Below are 21,871 nucleotides of genomic sequence, written 5' to 3'. Positions count from 1 at the left end.
CTTATATATACAGAACAGCCATAAAGTTTGTGTGCAATTTAATACTTATTGATAAAAGTATTATATATTTTGTAAATATTATTTGTAAATGTATTATATATTTGTATGCATATTATTTATTTATATTTCCCATCCCTAATCTCTATTGTAAAATAAAGAATGTAGAAATTCATTTTGATTTTTGTTCAGTGCAAGTGAATGTACAACGTATGTACAGTGGTTGTTTTCAATGTGTGAAGTAGATTTAGTACTAGTATTGAAATCTTCGTAGTCAGAATCCCATGTAAAATGTTTCATTTTGTAAATGGGATGTCTTCATACTCTGGTCAGAACTAGAATTGGACTTCTCACATCGCTCAGAATATAAGGTAATCACCAGAGAGGGCAGAGAATAGACACCTCAGGAGCAGAAATGACCAAAAAATAATGGAGAGCAAGAAACAGAAAGACACCAAGTAATAAAATGAAGCAGAAAAGAAGCCAGGACTAAAAAGCAATTATATGATTATTGCAACATGAATTCAGGTGGAAAATATGGGTGGGATCACAACTACTATTTGAGACAAATGTGTAAACTCACCTTTTCCAGCCCTCTCCTGAAAATTACACAAAAAACAACCATTGGAAAATTTTTAAAGATAGTATTGTAAAAGCAAACTTGTCTGGGACCTTGGGACTGAACACCAAGCACAGTCACAGGGCATCTTGTGCCTTCTCCCCACAGCCCAAAGAAGGCCAGTATGACCAGGTACTTCATAACCCCCTAGTCCAGGCATCCTCAAACTTTTTAAACAGGGGGCCAATTCACTGTCCCTCAGACCGTTGGAGGGCCAGACTACAGTTTTTAAAAAAAAAAAAAAAAAACTATGAACAAATTCCTATGCACACTGCACATATCTTATTTTGAAGTAAAAAACAAAATGGGAACAAATACAATTCACACCACCTCATGTGGCTCGCAGGCCGTAGTTTGCGAACCCCTGCTACAATAGAAGGTTCACCCTTTCTATACCCCAGGTGACACCTGCTGACAACATGGCAAGCTCAGTAGCACCAGCAAAAGGCCTCCATTAGGAGCTTCCTCAGGTAACAAGTAGTCAGGTAAGCACTTGTTCCTGCCAGGTCAGAGGCTCCCCTTTCCCACCTAGACGTAACAACACATGGCCAGGGACACCAGCAGAGTCATGCACCCCAAAACAAGCACACTGTCTGGATACCTTTCTTTCTTTCTCTGGGATAGGGAATCCCTTTGTCCTCCTAAATGCACCACATAGAAGAGCTTGAGGAAGCTTCTCCTTTCCTCTCAAGCAACACCAGCAGGGACCAGAGGATATGGCACCTGTAAACTGAGGGGACCAAAGTAAGATTGTAAAGCCTCTGTGTTACTAGAACCACAGCCCACAAAAGTAGGTAGGAACATACATGTTAAACCTAAAATAGTATGACAGGCTGCTAAAATTAAAAGCAAACAGGATCCAGAATCTTCAAGTTTAATAGCCAAAGTGTCTAGGGTATAATAGAAAATCACCCATCATGCCAAGAACTAGTGAAACAACCTGGTTAAAAAAAAAAAAAAAAAACAACTCATAAAATTGGAATTTGGAAGGAAGTACCACAATTAAATAAAAAGCATCTGCAAGAAACATACAGTTAACCTCATATTTAATGGATAAATATTAATTTTTCTCCCCAATATCAGAAACAAAGTATGTTCTTTTTTACCACCACTATGCAATGTCATATTGGAACATTATTACACAGGCAATAAGATAAGAAAAATAAATAAAAGGCATACAGATTGAAAAGAAATAAAGAAAAGTATCCCATTCGTATATCATAAGGTTGTCTATGTAGAAAACCCCAGAATTATAACAAACAACATCCTAGCCCTAACGTGAGTTTAGCAAGGTTACAGGATACAAGTTCAACACACAAAAATCGATCACATTTCTATACTAACAACATGTGGAAACAAAATAAGAACATAATAGCATTTATAATCATTTCAAAGAAAGTAAAAAATATACATAAAATTAAAACAGGACATGAATGATGGAATTTAAAATGCTCCTTAAAAAACCTGGTAGCACACACTTTGTTCATTAATTAAAATGCTCACTATAATAAAATTACCAGTTTTTCTCCAAGTGATCTATAGTCTTAATGTCATTATTATGGAAATCCCAGCAAGATTTTTTTGAGACATAGATCAGCTTACACCAAATTTTACATGGAAAGGGAGAGGAACTAGAATTGCTATAACAATCTTGAAAAAAGGGAGGTGGAGAAAGATGGCGACCGAGTAACAGCTTCCTTGCAACTGGGCACAGTGAGTCTGGGGAGATAAGACTCCAGGCATCGCTGCCTGGTGGGATCTGCCTATGATCATCCCTTTGAGGAAATAGGGAGTCAGCAAGGGACTTCTGGACCCCAAGACGAGGACAAAAACAGTGGAAAACTGGCAAGTGGTTGCATGTGTTTGATTGACCTAATCCCGCCGGAGGCCGTAAATACAGCAGCAGTGAGACTGCAAACTGGAAAGGCCTTACCTGTGAACTGTTTCAGTGTTTTTGGACTTGGCACTCAGTTGAACTGCCTTGGGGAGAGCTTCAGCAGGACTCCGGAGAACTTTGGGCATTGTCTAGGGCCCCAGACTGAGCCACTGAGCTGGACAGAGCTAATAGTGTTCAGCTGTGGACCACAGGGAGCCATTGTGAGAAAATTGCCTCGGCAAGCTCTGCCCTCAGGATCGTAGAGCAAAGATGGGGTGGGAGCTAGTAACCTAATGACTAAGCAGCCTAAAGGCGGGTCTGAGCTGCCTTATAGCCTTAACCCTCAGGGGCAGAGTGAGACTGGTTTTGGCACACTGGAGCCTCGGACTGTTGCCCTGGGTAGAGTGCTGTGGCATCACACCTCATAGCAACCTCAAACTCCTGGGCTTCGCACTGCCTGGACCTCAATAAGAGCTGCGCCGTGACCCCAACCCATGAACCGCAACTACCAGGCCTCTGCATGCACTAACCAGAAACTGCAGGAGCCATGCAACCCTGCGTACTCCCTCCTGTACCCTCCCTGCCTCCACACTGGCCCACTAGTCTGGCCAGTGACTCTGGTAGTCGCAAGCCCCCCGGGCCCTCCCTGCCTCTGCACAGAGCCCTTCTCCTGGCCAGAGACTGCTGGAGCCTTGGGCTCTCTGTGCCAAAGTCACTGGGCACCAGGCACTCCCAGAACCATGTGCACCACCTCCCACCCTGTTGCTGGATCCAAGTGTGTCACACTCCCCACCTCCCACCCTGTTGCTGGATCCAAGTGTGTCACACTCCGGAGCTGCTTCCACAACCAGAACTCCCTGGCTGGGGCAGCCCCTGAGGAACTACACAGGGTCACTCCTGACAAAGATCCAGCAACAATAGAGTGATCCCGCTGGGGTCTAATCTTGGAGAGACACCTTCCAAACTCTGAGGACAGCCAGAGGCAACGGTGAAAAACACTCATGAGGCAAAATCAACAGAAAATCTCTGGCAACATGAATAATCAGAGTAGATCAACTCCCCCAAGGATCAATGGGGCAGACACAGCACAAGATCCCATGCAAACAAATAGCTAAGATGTCAGAAATCAAATTCAGAATCTGGATTGCAAATAAAATCAAATTAGAATTCCAAGCAGTAACCCAAAAGATATCTCAAGAATTCAACAAATTCAAAGACCAAATGACCAAAGATTTTGACACATTGAGACAAGAAGTTGCATCCCTCAAAGATCTCAGAAACACAGTAGAGTCCCTCAGTAACAGAATGGAGCAAGAAGAAGAAAGGATTTCTGACATTAAAGACAAAGATTTCGAACACTCCCAAACTCTCAAAGAGGAAGAGAAATGAAGGGCAAAAACAGATCACTCTCTCAGTGAGCTCTGGGAGAATTCAAAGAAAACCAATATTCATCTTCTAGGGATCCCTGAAAGTGACAAAGTAGCTTCACAAGGCACAGAGTCTCTTCTCCATGAGATTCTGAAGGAGAACTTTCCAGACATGCCAAGAGATTCTGAAATTCAGATAACAGACAGTTTCAGAACTCCAACATGACTCAACCTAAATAAGACATCCCCCAGACACATCATAATCAATTTCACTAAAGATAATATGAAGGAGAAAATTCTGAAAGCAGCCAGATGAAAGAAAACCATCACCTACAAGGGCAAGAATATTTGAATAACTGCAGATCTCTCTGCAGAAACCTTTCAAGCTAGAAGAGGATGGTCAATGACTTTTAATCTCCTAACACAAAATAACTTTCAACCCATGATCCTGTACCCAGCTAAACTGAGTTTCATTTATAACGGAGAAATTAAATACTTCAATGACATTCACATGTTGAAGAAATTTGCCATAACTAAACCAGCTCTCCAGAATATTCTCAGACCTATCCTCCATAAAGACCAGCATAATCCTCCATCAGAAAAGTAAACCCACCCAGAAAATTTTGATCAACTTCCAACTTCCACAATTGCAAAAAAATTAAAAATATCCACTGGACTCTCGAAAGGCTTATCAATATTCCCAATTAATGTGAATGGTTTAAATTGTCCTCTAAAGAGGCATGGGGTGCCTGACTAGATACAAAACCTCAAGCCAGATATCTGCTGCATACAAGAATCGAATCTTACATTAAAAGACAAATATAGAATCAAGGCGAAGGGATGGTCATCTATACTCCAGGCAAATGGAAAGCAGAAAAAAGCAGGCATTGAAATCCTATTCGCAGACACAACAGGCTTTAAATCAACTGAAATAAGGAAGGATAAAAATGGACACTTCATATTTGTTAAAGGTAATACTGAATATGATGATATTTCAATTATGAATATTTATGCTCCTAACCAGAACGTACCTCAATTTATAAGAGAAACTCTAACAGACATGAGTAACTTGATTTCCTCCAGTTCCATAGTAGTTGGAGAATTTAACACCCCTTTAGCAGTGCTGGATAGATCCTCCAAAAAGAAGCTAAGCAAAGAAATTTTAGATTTAAACTTAAACATTCAACATCTGGACGTAACAGACATCTATAGAAGATTTCATCCCAACAAAACTGAATATACATTCTTCTCATCAGCCCACGGAACATACTTCAAAATCGACCACATCCTACGCCACAAATCTAACCTCAGAAAATTTAAAAAAATAGAAATTATTCCCTGCATCTTCTCAGACCATCATGGAATAAAAGTTGAACTCAATAACAACAGAAACCTGCATACCCATGCAACAACATGGAAGCTAAACAACCTTATGCTGAAGGATAGATGGGTTATAGATGAGATTAAGAAGGAAATCAGCAAATCTTTGGAAGAAAACAACAATCAAGACACGAATTACCAGAACCACGGGGATACCACAAAGGCAGTCCTAAGAAATTTATAGCAGTGCAAGCCTTCTTCAAGAAAACGAAAACAGAGGAAGTTAATAACTTAATAGGACATCTCAAGCAACTGGAGAAGGAAGAACACTCCAACCCCAAACCCAGCAGAAGAAAAGAAATAAGCAAAATCAGAGCAGAATTAAATGAAATTGAAAACAAAAGAATTATACAACAGATCAATAAATCCAAAAGTTGGTTTTTTAAAAAGATCAATAAAATAGATAAACCTTTGGCCAACCTAACCAGGAAAAAAAGAGTAAAATCTCTAATTTCATCAATCAGAAATGATAATGATGAAATAACAACCGACCCCTCAAAATTCAAAAAATCCTTAACGAATACTACAAGGAACTCTACTCTCAGAAATATGAAAATCTGAAAGAAATTGACTAATACATGGAAGTAAGACACCTACCAAGACTTAGCCAGAACGAAGTGGAAATGTTGAACAGGCCTATATCAAGTTCTGAAATAGCATCAACTATACAAAATCTCCCTAAAAAGAAAACCCCAGGACCAGATGGCTTTATGTCAGAATTCTACCAAAACTCTAAAGAAGAACTAGTACCTATATTACTAAACCTCTTCCAAAATATAGAAAAAGAAGGCATATTACCCAACACATTCTACAAAGCAAACATCACCTTGATCCCCAAACCAGGGAAGGACCCAACAAGAAAAGAAAATTATAGACCAATATCACTAATGAATATTGATGCTAAAATACTCAATAAGATCCTAACAAACAGAATTCAACAACACATCAAAAAAATTATACACCACGACCAAGTGGGATTTATCCCAGCATCTCAAGGCTGGTTCAATATACATAAATCTATAAATGTAATTCAGCACATAAATAAACTAAAAAATAACAACCATATGATTCTTTCAATTGATGCAGAAAATGTTTCTGATAATATCCAGCATCCCTTCATGATCAGAACACTTAAGAAAATTGGTATAGAACGAACATTTCTTAAACTAACAGAGGCCATCTATAGCAAACCCACAGCCAATATCATATTGAATGGAGTTAAATTGAAATCATTTCCACTTAGATCAGGAACCAGACAAGGTTGCCCATTGTCTCCATTGCTCTTTAACATTGTAGTGGAAGGTTTAGCCATTGCAATTAGGGAAGAAAAAGCAATGAAGGGTATCTACATAGGGTCAGAAGAGATCAAACTTTCACTCTTCGCAGATGATATGACCACATATCTGGAAAACACTAGGGATTCTACTACAAAACTTTTAGAAGTGACCAAGGAATACAGCAATGTCTCAGGCTACAAAATCAACACCCATAAATCTGTAGCCTTTACATATACCAACAATAACCAAGCTGAAAAAACAGTCAAGGACTCTATTCCTTTCACAGTAGTGCCAAAGAAGATGAAATATTTGGGACTATACCTAACAAAGGATGCAAAAGATCTCTACAAAGAGAGCTATGAAACTTTAAGAAAAGAAATACCTGAAGAGGTTAACAAATGGAAAAACATACCATGCTCATGGCTGGGAAGAATCAACATTGTTAAAATGTCTACACTACCCAAAGCAATATTTAATTTTAATGCAATTCCTATTAAAGCTCCATTGTCATATTCTTAAGATGTTAAAAAAAATAATACTTCTTTTTAAATGGAATCAGAAAAAACCTCGAATAGCCAAAATATTATTCAGCAATAAAAACACAGCAGGAGGAATCACACTACCAGGCCTGAGACTGTACTATAAATCGATAGTGATCAAAACAGCATGGTATTGGCACAAAAACAGAGAGGTAGATGTCTGGAACAGAATAGAGAACCAAGAGATGAATCCAACTACTTACTGTGATTTGATCTTTGACAAGCCAATTAAAAACAGTCAATGGGGAAAAGATTCCCTATTTAACAAATGGTGCTGGGTGAACTGGCTGGCAACCTGTAGAAGATTGAACCTGAACCCACACCTTTCACCATTAACTAAGATAGACTCTCACTGGATAAAAGATTTAAACTTAAGACATAAAACTATAAAAATACTTGAAGAAAGTGCAGGGAAAACTCTTGAAGGAATCGGCCTGGGTGAATATTTTATGAGGAGGACTCCCCAGGCAATTGAAGCAGTATCAAAAATACACTACTGGGACCTGATCAAGTTCAAAAGCTTCTTCACAGCCAAGAACATAGTAAGTAAAGCAAGCAGACAGCCCTCAGAATGGGAGAAAATATTTGCACATTATACCTCCGATAAAGGTCTAATAACCAGAATCCACAGAGAACTCAAACGTATTAGCAAGAAAAGAACACGTGATCCCATCTCAGGGTGGGCAAAGGACTTGAAGAGAAATTTCTCTAAAGAAGACAGACACACGATCTACAAACACATGAAAAAAAGCTCATCATCCTTAATCATCAGAGAAATGCAAATCAAAACTACTTTGAGATATCACCTAACCCAGTAAAAGTAGCCCACATAACAAAATCTCCAAACCAGAGATGTTGGCATGGATGTGGAGAAAAGGGCACACTTCTACACTGCTGGTGGGAATGCACACTAATACGTTCCTTCTGGAAGGATGTTTGGAGAATACTTAGAGACCTAAAAATAGACCTGCCATTCAATCCTATAATTCCTTTACTAGGTTTATACCCAGAAGACCAAAAATCACAACATCACAAAGACATCTGCACCAGAATGTTTATTGCAGCCCAATTAATAATTGCTAAGTCATGGAAGAAGCCCAAGTGCCCATCGACCCACGAATGGACTAGCAAATTGTGGTACATGTATACCATGGAATATTATGCAGCCTTAAAGAAAGATGGAGACTTTACCTCTTTCATGTTTACATGGATGGAGCTGGAACATATTCTTCTTAGCAAAGTATCTCAGGAATGGAAGAAAAAGTATCCAAAGTACTCAGCCCTACTATGAAACTAAATTATAGCTTTCACATGAAGGCTATAACCCAACTATAGCACAAGACTATGAGGAAAGGGCCAACAAAGGGGAAGGGAGGGGAGAGGTTAGGTTGGAGGGAGGGTAGTGGGTGGGGCCACACCTACTGTGCATCTTAGAATGGGTACAGGTGAAACTTACTAAATGCAGAATACAAATGTCTACATTCAGTAACTAAGAAAATGCCATGAAGGCTACGTTGAACATGATTAGAATATTTCAGATTGTATATGAAACCAGCACATTGTTCCCCTTGATGGCACTAATGTACACAGCTATGATTTAACAATAAAAAAGTCTTGAAAAAGAATAATAAAGAAATCATTCCACATTACATTAAGTTTTATTCTATTCTAAGGTAATTAAAATATTGACAGACAGCTGGTGTTTAGATTAACTAATGGGCTTTATCCATTTCTCTCAAACCCTTTTTGTGATGCACTAGGATGAAGCAGACCATTTTCCCTCCCCTTAAAGAAACATCCATCCATATTCAAAAGATTTAAACCTAGGCGGTGCCTGTAGCTCAAGGAGTAGGGCGCCAGCCCCATATACCAGAGGTGGTGGGTTCAAACCCAGCCCCCGCCAAAAACTGCAAAAAAAAAAAAAAAAAAGAAAGAAAGAAAAGATTTAAACCCAGGCACTGGCCAGCCAGAGCCTGTCTCTGGCCAGAGTTCTATACTTAAGAGAAATGATATTATTTGAGCCTGGCATTATTTGTAGGTATTCTCCAGATCAGAGCTTCACAAGGAAGATTTTACATGTCAGAGTTTATAATATTTCCTTAAGTATATATGAATTACTAGTAAATTATTTAATAATTATACTAGCAGGTGAAGTTTATTGGGCACCTTTACCTAAATCACACATTTCATTTTGCAGAATAAACCTATCAGTCCTTTTTGTCATGACAAGGGATAAAGCAGCTCCTTCATTGTCTATGGCAAATGTATATTGTTCTGTAAACCTGTTTCTTGCTCTTACTCTGCAAATTCATTGTTCTCTCCCTCAATAAACCTCGTTTCACTCTTGTAAAAAGAAAGAAAGAAAGAAAGAAATCTGTCAGGGTGCTATGATACTCTTTTGTCCATATAGGTGTTAAGGCTGAGTGAGCTTAACTAATATGCTGTAACAGTTTGTATCATAATAATAATTTGCCATTAAATAGTGTACTGCTATGTTCTGAATATGTTTGTCCCTTCATCCTAAATCCACATATTTAAATCTTACCCTCCAAATTAAGGGGTTAAGAGGTGATTAAATTAAGAGGTGAGAGTTTGGGGCAGTAATTAGGTCATAAGGGTTATGAATGGGCTTAGTACTCTTATAAAGTCTACCATGTGGAAATAAAGCTAGAAGGTGCCATCTGTGAACCAGAAAGTGGCCATCACCAGATAGTAAAGCTGCCAGTACTCTAAATTTTCCAGCTTCCTAAACTGCGTAGTATAAATTTCTGTTATTTATACTCTATCCATTTTCTTTTTTTCCCCTCTCTTTTCTTTTTTTTTTTTTTTGAGATGGAGTCTCACTATAGCACCCTCAGTAGAGTGCCATGGTGTTACAGCCCATAGCAACCTTGAACTCTTAGGCTTAAGTGATTCTCTGCCTCAGCCTCCCGAGTAACGGGGACTACAGGCACATGCCACAATGCCCGGCTATTTTTTGGTTGCAGTTGTCATTATAGTTTAACAGGCCCAGGCTGGCTTCAAACCTGCCAGCCTTAGTGTATGTAACCGGCACCCTAATCACTAAGTTACCAGTGCCCAGCCAAATATTGGTATTTTGTTATACAAGCCCAAATGTCCTAAGACAAGTGTTTTAAAAACAATACAAATTATTATTTTGTAGTTGAGGAGGTCAAAGGTTCATAATGGCTAAAATTATGTTGTTGATAGGGCTGTGCCTCTTTGGAGGCTGAAGGGGAGAATCTGTTTCCTTGCTTTTTATAGTTTCTAGAGCTCCCTGTGTTCCTTAGCCTATGGTCCCTTGTTCCATCTTTAAAGCCAGAAGCACCACATCTTCAAAGCTCTCTCTGACTATGACACCCCTGCCCTCACATGATTAGGTTAGGTGCACTGGGATTATCCAGGATAATTTCTCCATGTCCTGATCCTTAACCACATCTGCAAAATCACTTTTGCCATGAAAGATAATATATTCACTCCAAAGCTTGGAAAATTATGACACGGGTATTTTTGAGAGGTTATTAGTCTACTTAGCACATATGTGTAAAGTTAAACAACTCTCAGTCTAGAAGAGTCAGATTTGAGTTGGGCTTGTTTTTCCCCAAAGGCTGTGTTCCTTCATATCATAATGTACTGCCTTTTCCACTCCTCACTCCTTTGGTATCACTACCATCCATGCCACTGTCAAAGGAAGAAAGGCCCAAGAAAAGTGGGAGAAAGGTCAACTGAGAATTAATAATTGTCATGATTTATCGCTGCTTCTCATAACATTTTTTTCAGTCAGTTCTTCCAATTAAAGAAAATCTAATAGTGTAGTTTTATACTAGTCACTCAAGATACCTCTACTGAGTAGTAATGGATTTGAAGGTGATTTTTCATTTCCTTTTATGTCTAGCCAATTAAGTCACTAATTTTTACCTCCTAAATACAGCCTCAATTAAAAAATTACATTTTGAAAAAAGGAAGGTATTTCTTTCATAAGTCAAATTAAAATTACTCTATCCATGTAGCTCTTTCCCTCTAAATACATGTGTGTCATACATGTCTTATGCACAGAGGGTCGCATAAGAAAGCAGACAGAGCGATATGGGTTAAAAGATATGAAATCACATAGTTTAATACAAAGTCCTTGTGACAGTTGGAAAGTTATTTTATCACCTTTTTCCTTTTATAATTTGGGCTCAAATCATCTCAAGTTCCAGGTGCTATTCTCTTCTCTCTTGGGCCTAATTGAATATAAAGTTTCCTTCAACTTGAAGACTTCTTCCTCCACTGAAGATGGGCGTCCCCTTCTCATTTAGCTAGCACTCACTCATACTTTGGGTTGTACATTTAGTTAGCACTTCCTTGGGAAAACATTCTGGCTTAGGTGCCCTCATTGTGTGCGCTCATAACTTAACTCTACTTCCTTTCACAGCTTTTAACAACGAATCATACATATCCATTTATTTTTCAGTTTCATATTAGGAAGGACATTACTATATCCTTAGAATCCACTGGGAATGATGGATGAGATCTTAGCTTTTTAAAAGTACTTAAACTGCTAAATAGTAAGTGGGGTATGCATTATCAGTATGACCCCATGAGATAACTTTTGGTTTGGTTTGCTCATAGTGAGAAACTGTTACAGCAATATAGAAACTGACAGATTTTATTAACAGACTGTGACTAACTCAACAGTGCCATGTCAGTTGATATTTGAGTTTCATGCTTCAAAGTAGTTTCAAAGCAAATAATTTGGTCATGAGCTCTATCACTTTCTGCTAACTAGAAAAAATTACTTATTCCCTCAACCAAAGAGGTCATCTGAAAAATAAAAGTAATAAAAGTCAGTTTGATGTTAAATGAAAGCATATATTTTAATCTCTTATTAATGTGCCTAGATCATGATAAACAATAATAAACTATAGTTTTATGTTGTCATGTCAGGATAATAATAGTAAAGGTAATGTTATTAATTTTTTCACCACATGGGAATTCCAAGATGATGTGAATTTTTTTTTTTGAGACAGAGTCTCATTGTCCATCTTGGTAGAGTGTTGTGGCATTACAGCAATCTCATTGTCTTGGCTTAAGTGATTCTCTTGCCTCAGCCTCCCAAGTAGCTGAGACTACAGGCACCTACCACAATGCTGGCTATTTTTTTTGTTGCAGTTGTCATTGTCGTTTACCGCCTGGGCCAGGTTTGAACCAACCAGCCTCCATGTATGTGGCCAGCACCCTAGCCACTGAGCTACAGGTACCAAGCCTTCACCCTTAATTTTTTAAATTGTTCCCAACCAGGTATTATACCAGGTGAAAAGCCTTTCAGCCCATCTGAAAATGGGCCTAAACCTTTAATGTTGTATAAAGAGCCACCGTGTGATCCTCAGTGGCTAGGCCTGGTATAGTTGTTAACAGGGGGAAGGGGGTATACAGCAATTTTGTCTTCTACATGGCCTCTATGGGTACCTGCCAGACTAATCAAACCATATCATGAGTTGGCATTAGGCAGAAAGGAACCCTCTCCTGGAACTACACCAAATGGTGATCAACAGCCCATCAGTGATGGACTTGCCAGAGATGCTGAGATTCTGGATTAAACATGGGAACCCTGAAACCCTTCACATCTCTGGAGCATGAACATCACAGTGTAAGGAAAATGTCATCACCTGGGGAGACCTAAAACATCTTGCAGATCATGCCCAAGAAATCCTGGAACACACTGGCTCCCCCATGTCTCCGTAAAATATTTTTATTTCCATGTTAACAAAGATCACAGTTAGTTCCCAAGCCAGTCAGGTAATCTTCATTATTCTAGCCATTCTAACTTCTTTATTAAGTCAGGTAATTACTGAGGTAAGTGCCTATTACATTTATATTGAGATGTTGGGCCTCTTGTTATAACCCTCTTTTCTCATTTGTCACATGGAAAGATCCAGAACCCGGCATTTCCACAAATGATTCCAAGGTTACCCAAGGAACTTGGTCACCATCCTCTGGCACTTTATGAGATTATAGTTCAAAATATTATGACAGCTGCCAGTTTAGCAGTGGGTGGCATAAGTTGACTCACAACTGGTCCCTTTTAACAGAGGACTTGCCCTCGTGTTTACAAAAATACGTTTCAACTGATCCCACTTACTGTGTTCCATTTAGGCCTTAGAGATATATGAATTACATATATCACAATAACTCTAAATTAACTGACATTTCTTACCAGATATTCACTCAAACTATGGGAGTGGGAGAAAACAGAGTTTCAGGGAAAGGTTTTCATAAGCCATTCATTCCTGCTTGTGATCATCCTCGGATAACTAACCATCAACTCCCTGCTTTAGACATAACTTGGACTTACTGTTCCTCACCAAAACTTACCAAAAATTATTTGCCAAATAATTTTGGATATTAGAAAACCGTGGACATACTGGGCCATCAATCTTGAGTCTGGCCAAATGTGGGGATTTGCTATGTCTTATGTTTATTACGAGGCTCCTAAAGAAGGGATCCTGGCCTGGCAGGGCCACTTTTAAGAATTCAGCATCCCTTCTTACAACCCTCTTATATCCTTTAAAAAAGGAAATATGGAGAATAGCTTTACCATTTCTCTCCCTAAACATTGGTCACTACTCTGAAGTTTTGAAACTATTTTATTTTATTTTATTTTATTTTGATGGAGTCTCACTTTGTTGCCCTCAATAGAATGCCAGAGCATCACAGCTCACAGCAACCTCAAACTATCAGGGTTAAGCGATTCTCTTGCCTCAGCCTTCTGAGTAGCTGGGACTACAAGCACCCACCATAATGCCTGGCTATTTTTAGAGGAGGTCTCACACTGGCTCAGGCTGGTCTCGAATCTGTGAGCTCAGGCAATCCACCTGTCTCAGCCTCCCTGAGTGCTAGGATTACAGGCATGAGCCACCATACCTGGCCTTGAAGTTTTAAACTTTAACGATTCCCGCCAATGGACAACTGAAGACAAAAACCAATGAAGTAATGTTATGCACCGCCAAGCCCTACATATTTGCACTAACTTCTCAAGCTGCCTCTATCCAATTTATAAAGAACCCTTAGGTACAAATCAGAAACTTTAACTTTCCAAGCTTGCAAAGCTTGGTTAACTCTCTGTTCTACTTAACAGAATGTGATTCAACCATGTTTACAGACTCAGGTAATGAGCTGAGACCTGGATTCTAGTTAACCTTACTCATCCCTGGATTAAAACAAATCAGTAAACAACATTAGCTCTGAGTAAGCTTTCCCAGGAGCATTTCCTTGGAATTTTCATTGCCTCTATTATCACAGCCTCTATTATTCAGTGGAAGCAGTGACCTTATCAAGGGATATTCATGCTGCTTCACAAGTGAATGGTTATTTACAAAACACCACCACTGAGCTTCAGTTTCTAACAACTGTTGACCAGGAAATTCTAAAAGGCCTTAATGCTCTTGATGCTGCAGTTTTATAGATGAGAGAAAGACAGGAAGCTCTATGAACAAAGTAAAAAACTTGTTTGTGACACTGATTACCAAGCCTTGTGTATCACTCCCAACCCCTTTAATGCTTTATAAAATTGGAATGCTGTAAATCTGCATCTGCAAAAGACTTTGAAAAACCTCTGATTCAAGAGCCATTCAGCTTTATAAAATCAGCTATTGGTGCCTGCTGTGGCACCCTGTCACCACTTGAATAAAAACAGCCAGGACACGGATTGAAGGTACATGCCTGCAAGAGGCGGGCTTCCCAAAGGTGCAGGGAGAGCCCCAAGTAACCTCTGTTGTGGCCTTTTATTGAAGCATAGTACAATAGGTGTGGGGCACCCATGTACTAGGACTACAGTGCTTAATGATTGCTATATGCTTTTTCCTTATTGCTGGACTCCCACCCTTTTGCACCCCAAATGTCCAGAGTATAACACCTGCTTGCTAACAAGCGACCCATCTTATCTCATTAACACATGCAGCTGCTTGAGGTCAGAGCTTGTCTCCAGGCTGCAAAACATCTCCATGCCAGCTAGGTGATTGTCTCACTCCCAGTGCCTCCCTCAGCAGCCTTGCCGTGGGTGTAAACTCGCACCTGTAATTATTATTATTATTTTTTTTTTGTAGAGACAGAGTCTCACTGTACCACCCTCAGTAGAGTGCCATGGCATCACGCGGCCCACAGCAACCTCTAACTCTTGGGCTTACGTGATTCTCTTGCCTCAGCCTCCCGAGTAGCTGGGACTACAGGCGCCCGCCACAACGCCCAGCTGTTTTTTTGTTGCAGTTTGGCCAGGGCTGGGTTTGAACCTGCCACCCTCGGCATATGGGGCCGGCGCCCTGCTCACTGAGCCACAGGCGCTGCCCGCACCTGTAATTATTAAATCAAGAAACAGACTACACAGGCTGGGATGGCATGTAGTGAAATTCTTTATTCAGGGTTTTGATTTTATACCTTTCTAGTCACATACACACTTAATCTATTATCTGTTAGTTTCACCATTACCTCATTTTACCTATCTGAAATTAACTTGAAAGGAAATATCCTGTTATATATCAACACAATCACTTTTGCAGTAAACATTTTCTTCTAGACACTGACTATCTCTGGGCAGGTATCTAAATAAAGATCACAAAGAAGAAAGTAGCCACAGGAGAACAGAGTTAATGGAAGAGTATCTTCAAGCGTTCACTCAGTTTACTCAGTATAAAGTAACGACAGTGTCTTTTCCTCAGGGGAGAGCACCTCTGACAATATGTTGTTAACATACGTCAACCTTCCGGCCTGTATCTCTGAGGAAGAGTGGCATGCCCTTTGATCTCAGGCTTCACGGGGCGCACAGCTTCAGAGAATGGGCTTGTGGAATTTTTAACTCCAAGAAAGTCAACTCTGCATGGGTCCCAGGGAGACCCAGGTCCCTTAAGACTCTGGAAAAAAAGCAAGCCATTTTAAACTCACACTGAGTTCACTTTGTGTGCTTGATGTAGGATATATTTATTTCTAAATATTATCCTACACTCAAGAACCAGTGTCTGCTTCTGTAAGTCTGATGCTTGGTCTCCTACACATTCCCCCCGCTCCTTTCTGTTTAAGATAGTCTCATACAGGGTAAGAGAGAACCCCACAGTTGTCTGTTTCATCTGTTGTCATCCATCAGCTTTCCTTCCAGCTAGGCAAAAAGCACAGCATCATTAGTAAAATTATTACATCAATGAAAACTAGTGGGGGTAATTAACAAAATTACATCAATGTGGCATTGAGTGGAGGAACCTCGTAATAATCCCCCCTCTCAGAAGCTCCAACTGCTGTTAAGGAAAAGGGACACTGACTGCTCTAAACTACTTCCTGCTGAGAATGGACGATGTTATGGGGAAAGCAGTTAGAGCATCAGTTCTCAACCTGGGGGTTGCGACCCCTTTTGGGGACAAATGACCCTTTCACAGGTGTCTTCTAAGAACATTCTGCATATCAGATATTTACATTACAATTCATAACAGTAGCAAAATTACAGGTGCGAAGTAGCAATGAAAATAATTTTATGGTTGGGGCATGGGGGAACTGTATTAAAATAAGGGTTGTGGCATTAGGAAGGTTGAGAACCATTGAGTTAGAGGTTTTTCCGAGGAGGTTGATCCAGGGTTCACCATAAATGAAAATCCAGGTTGATTATTTAGATGTATGGATACATACTATTCATACTTTAAAGTAAAGGCTAGATAATGATATCTTTGAAAGGAAAAATAGGTTTAAACTGTATAACTAGATAAACAATTTGGACCATGATATGTTCACTTGTATATGGTATCATCACTGTAGTTACTAGACTGTAGTGTGGTTAATGGAAGTCAAGTGTTTTGTGTTTCGCTTGTTAGGTAGCAATCTATATTTTTCAGACAAGCAAGAAACGATATGACTGTGATTTCAGCTTCCTCAATAAATACAGGTCTATTCAAGTTATTTCTTCAATGCTCTTTGGTAGTTTGTATCTTATAAGAAATTAGTTTTTCTCTAATTTGCTAAATACATAAATCTAGAGTTGGTTTTAGGGTTTTCTAATTATCCTTTTAATATTCTAGTCAGTAGCTAAAGGCTAACCCATACTATGAATCTGAAAGTAATTTTGATGCACTCAAGACAGTTATGCTAGAAACTTTAACTTAGTAGAACCACACCATTAATACCTAACACAATTTCTTTTAGCTACTAATTATGGTATCTAATTTATAATAGGATATCTTAAGTCTCCTGTTATGTTTAAATTGCATCCAATTTAAATTATGTTTAGCGTAAGACTGACCTGCCAAGCCAAACTATTGGAAAAGATTACATAAACATTACATAAGCAACATTAGTCATAGATGTGCCCTACCACACATGAACCAATTAGTCAGTTGCAAAAATCAATATCTATAGACACGTAATTGGATGTTACTTAGAAAATCCTTAAGGCTGGTGAGGTCTCTTGCTCATGTTGAGGTTTGATTCAGCAGGCAGGCAGTTGCCACTTCTCTTGCTGTTCTGTAATGATATAAGCAAAACCTCGACCCCAATGTAGCACATTACCAGATTAGCACATTATCAGGTTCCCATTCAAATATATCAGGTTTTTTTGTTTTGTTTTGTTTTTTGGCCGGGGCTGGGTTTGAACCTGCCACCTCTGGCATATGGGACCGGCGCCCTACTCCTCGAGCCACAGGCACCGCCCTGTTTTGTTTTGTTTTGTTTTGTTTTGAATAGGAAATAGGTTGTTTAAATCCCCATGCTTGTGTTTTTTGCCCTTCAGCCCTGGGTTGGGCCCAACTAATAGTTTTTTTGCTGCCAAGGTGTTCCATTCTTATCAAACAGAAAGCAGCATTCATTTGCCCAATGGAACTCACAGGGCATACACCTGAGGGTTTACATTCTCCTTGTTTCCTTTGATTACCAAATGAAAAATTGCCATTGTGATTGCTATTCCTCCTCCAACACTCCTTTCTCACACGGCCTAGCTTTCTACAATTATGGCATTTAGTAGTTTTAACTGTGAGGCTATGTACCCTGTCTTCCAACTGTTTAATCTGGGTTGCCATAATAGTTTTAAGGTATCTCCTTATCCATTTATATCACATTCTTCCTCCTTTGAGGAAGAACTAGAAGTACTCTCATAAATTTTGTGTCTTTTATTTTGCAGAAGTTTATTCAGTTTATCGTGTTTTTCACTGAAGAGCAGAGGTGATAATGAACGAGAGGACACAAGGTTTATAGTCTTGTATCTTCTAAACTCTTTCTTTTGTCTCTGAACCTTCTGTACTATATCGTTACCCTACTTATCAGTTTTGACTTGTTGTGATTCTGTTGTCAGGAAATTAGCCATTTTCTTACTGTTTGACAAAAGGTCTCACTACTTTGTAGGAGTTCTTTTGGTTTACAGAATGAGATCTCACAATTTGACAGACAAACAAACACAGACACATCACCGAGATGAACAAAATGACTCCACCTATACACTACTGTTTGCCAAACGTCACACTTAATCCAAACGCAGCTCCCCCTTTGTCTAAAAGAGGCCAAAGGTCATACTTAACCCAAGCCACCTCCCCCTTTAACTAATACTTCCTCTTGCTATTTGCTGAAGGTTTCACTTACTCTGAGTGTAGTTTCCCCTTTCAGTTCATGACCCGGTCCCAATCCTGCTGACACTGTGGCACCCCATCACCGCACCAATAGTAAAAGCCAGGACACAAATTGAAGGTACATGCCTGCAAGAGGTGGGATTCCCATAGATGCAGGGAGAGCCCCGAGTAACCTTGTGGCCTTTTATTGAAGCATTATACAACAGGTGTGTGTGGGGGGCATATACTAGGACTACGTGCTTAATGATCCCTACATGCTCTTTCCCCATGGGCTTGACTCCCACCCTGTTGCACCACAGATGTCCAGAGTATAACACCTACTTGCTAACTAGTGACCCATCTTATCTCATTAACACATGCAGCTGCTTGAGGGCTTTGTCTCCAGGCTGCAAAACATCTTCATTCCAGCCAGGAGGTTGTGTCGCACCCAGTGCCTCCCTCAAGAACTGGTGGCTGCTTTTATAAGCCTGGTGCTTGGTCTCCTACAATCAACTTACCAAACAATTAAAAAAATTACAAGATGAGGCTCAAAAACAAACCCTACAACAACTAGAGCATGTGGCTAATTGTCTGAACCCCAAAACACGGTTTTCTGGTCTCAATTTAAGAATCTGGATTTTTGGTGCTTTATCGATTCTTTTAGTAATTTGTTTTTTCTCAGAGTCCAGGTTACTCAAAACATAGGGGGTCTGGCAACCAGAAGCTCAGAGCTGATGTTCCAGAAAATCCTGTATGACCAGAGTCCAGGATACTACCCAGAAGGAGCTGCAGACAAGCTGATTGCTATCTTGTAGCTAAAAATGGAATGTTTAGCATAAAGATTGCCTGCCCAAGTATAAGATAAAGATCTCTAAAGTGAGTTAGGAAAGTCAAAATTTACTCCCTAATTTGTATTGTGTTGTAATCACACAATGTGTTTACTTGATTTCTCCTCTGTTGTCTTCCTCTCTTTTACTGGTAATGATTGCTTGGGGTGCCTTACCTAGAATAACTAAATTAACTTTATTCTCTCAGCATGATTCATGGATTTTGCTAAATAAAAGATCCTTGAGAGCTCTTTGGTGGGGCTGTACTTGCTAAGTTGCACTACCCACGTGCTGCTACCAATGGTCTATTCCTGTCACAGGGCTCCATCGCTTTTTTTACCTGATATAACTGAGTCAGAGTCTTTTCTTATGTCAACTGCTCTCAGTGTAGATTCTGGAAAAGGTAGTGGGGACCCAGGTCCCCACACTTGCTCTTAAAATTGTCAGTGGTTACAATAAACCCTTGGTCATAATTGCTGATGATACTGATGGAGAAGTTCTAAGTACATTTGTTTTGATTAGACTAAAAGTTAGTATTAAAGCTGTACCAGTCAAAGGTCCAAGTTTTGGTGATAATAGAAATAACCAGCTTAAAGACCTGGCTATTGCTACTAGTGTTGCAGTGTTCAGAGAAGAGGGGTGGATGATAAATCTTGAAGACATTCAGCCTCACGGCTTAGGAAAAGTTGGAGAGGTCATTGTGACCACAGATGATATCATACTCCTGAAATAAAAATTGAAAGCCAATTCAAGAAATCATGGCTGGGTGTTATGGCTCATGCCTGTAATCCTAGCACTCTGGGAGGCTGAGGTAGATGGATTGCCTAGTTCAGGAGTTTGAGACCAGCCTGAGTAAGAGTAAGATCCCATCTCTAAAAAATAGCTGGGTACTGTGGTGGGTGCCTATAGTCCCAGCTACTTGGGAGGCTGAGGCAAGAGGATTACTTGAGCCCAGGAGTTTGATGTTGCTGTGAGCTATGATGCCATGGCACTCTACTAAGGGCAACAAAGTGAGACTGTGTCTCATCAAAAAAAAAAAAAAAAGCATTGAGCATTTAAAGATAACAACTAGTGAATATGAAAAGGAAAGACTGAATGAACATCTGGCAATCTTTCACATAGATTAGCTGTGCTGAAGGTTGGTGGAACAAATGATGTTGAAATAAAGGGAAAGAAAGGCAGAGTTACAGATGCTCTTAATACTACAAGAGCTGCTCTTGTAGAAGGCATAGTTCTGGGAGGGAGTTGTGCCCTCCTTTGTTGCATTCCAGCCTTGGATTCATTAACTCCAGCTAAGGAAGGTCAAAAAATGGATACAGAATTTCTCAAAATTCCTGCAATGACCATGGCTAAGAATGCATTGATGGAGAATCTTTGATAGTTGAGAAAATTATGCAAGTTCCTCAGAAGTTGGTTATGATGCTATGATTGGAGATTTTGTGAATATGGTGGATAAAGAAATGACTGACACAACAAAGGTTGTAAGAACTGCTTTATTGGATGCTACCACAGTGGCCTCTCTGTTAACTACAGCAGAAGCTACAGTCACAGAAATTCCTAAAGAAGAAAAGGACCCTGGAATGTGTGCAATGGGTGGCATGGGAGGTGGAATGGGAGGAGGGAAGTTTTAATTCCTAGAATAGCACTTCATCACTAATGAACTGTGACAGGAAGCTCAAAACTGTGTTTCTCACCAATAACTGTCATGAACCAGTGTGGTGAAGGAGAGCAAATCAGAGTGGAATTGGTGGGGAACGAGGAAAATACAGCACAAGAGCAGACGTGGAAACAAAGGATGGGACTGGGAGGACTGACTAAGCTGATGGCTACAGCCAGCCCCAAAGCACAATATCAGCTTTATAGTATCTCTACAGGATTGTCCAGGGGGAAGTAGCATAGACAAAATGGGGAAATAGCATAAACAAAAGACATAATTTTGGTCTTACAGTACAATAGGAAAATTTAAATGACTTTAACAAAGGCAAATCATCTTCTTAATGGTTTCTGCTCAACTTTGTTAACATACGATAAGGAGAAAGAAGGCAGAGATCTCAAGAATCTCTGCATAGATAACTATAAAAAAAAATGGTTGCGTGACTTCTGGCCATGGGAGCATAAAGAAAGGAAAATGGCTGTTTTGGGAATAGAGGAGAAGCAGTTGGGGGTTTATTCTCTGAATGTTCCCCAGGCTGTGAGGGCTCTGCCATCTCACAGCCTGCTCTCTATAAATAACTTCACAGAAGTTAGTTGAATAAAAGGCTGGCTGATGTTTAAGAAAATCACTATAACCATCAGTTACTGGTTTCAGTTGACAAATATAATGGTTTACTGCTGTCATTCATCGTCCATGCCTACAGGTAACTTACTTTGTATTTTTTTTTTATTTCAGATTAATGTGAGGGTACAAACAACCAGGTTACAATGTTTGCATTTGTTA

At 39.7% G+C, this 21,871-nt stretch overlaps 1 pseudogene; it reads left to right on the top strand.

Annotated features, from left to right (window-relative positions):
* The first annotated feature begins 12,639 nt into the window (after positions 1-12,639).
* LOC128561953 (60 kDa heat shock protein, mitochondrial-like) lies at positions 12,640-21,264 on the top strand (annotated as a pseudogene).
* The last annotated feature ends 607 nt before the right edge of the window (positions 21,265-21,871 follow it).

The sequence above is a fragment of the Nycticebus coucang genome, chromosome 12, assembly GCF_027406575.1.
Source record: "Nycticebus coucang isolate mNycCou1 chromosome 12, mNycCou1.pri, whole genome shotgun sequence".
NCBI lineage: Eukaryota > Metazoa > Chordata > Mammalia > Primates > Lorisidae > Nycticebus > Nycticebus coucang.
This window is presented reverse-complemented; position numbering and strand designations above follow the sequence as displayed.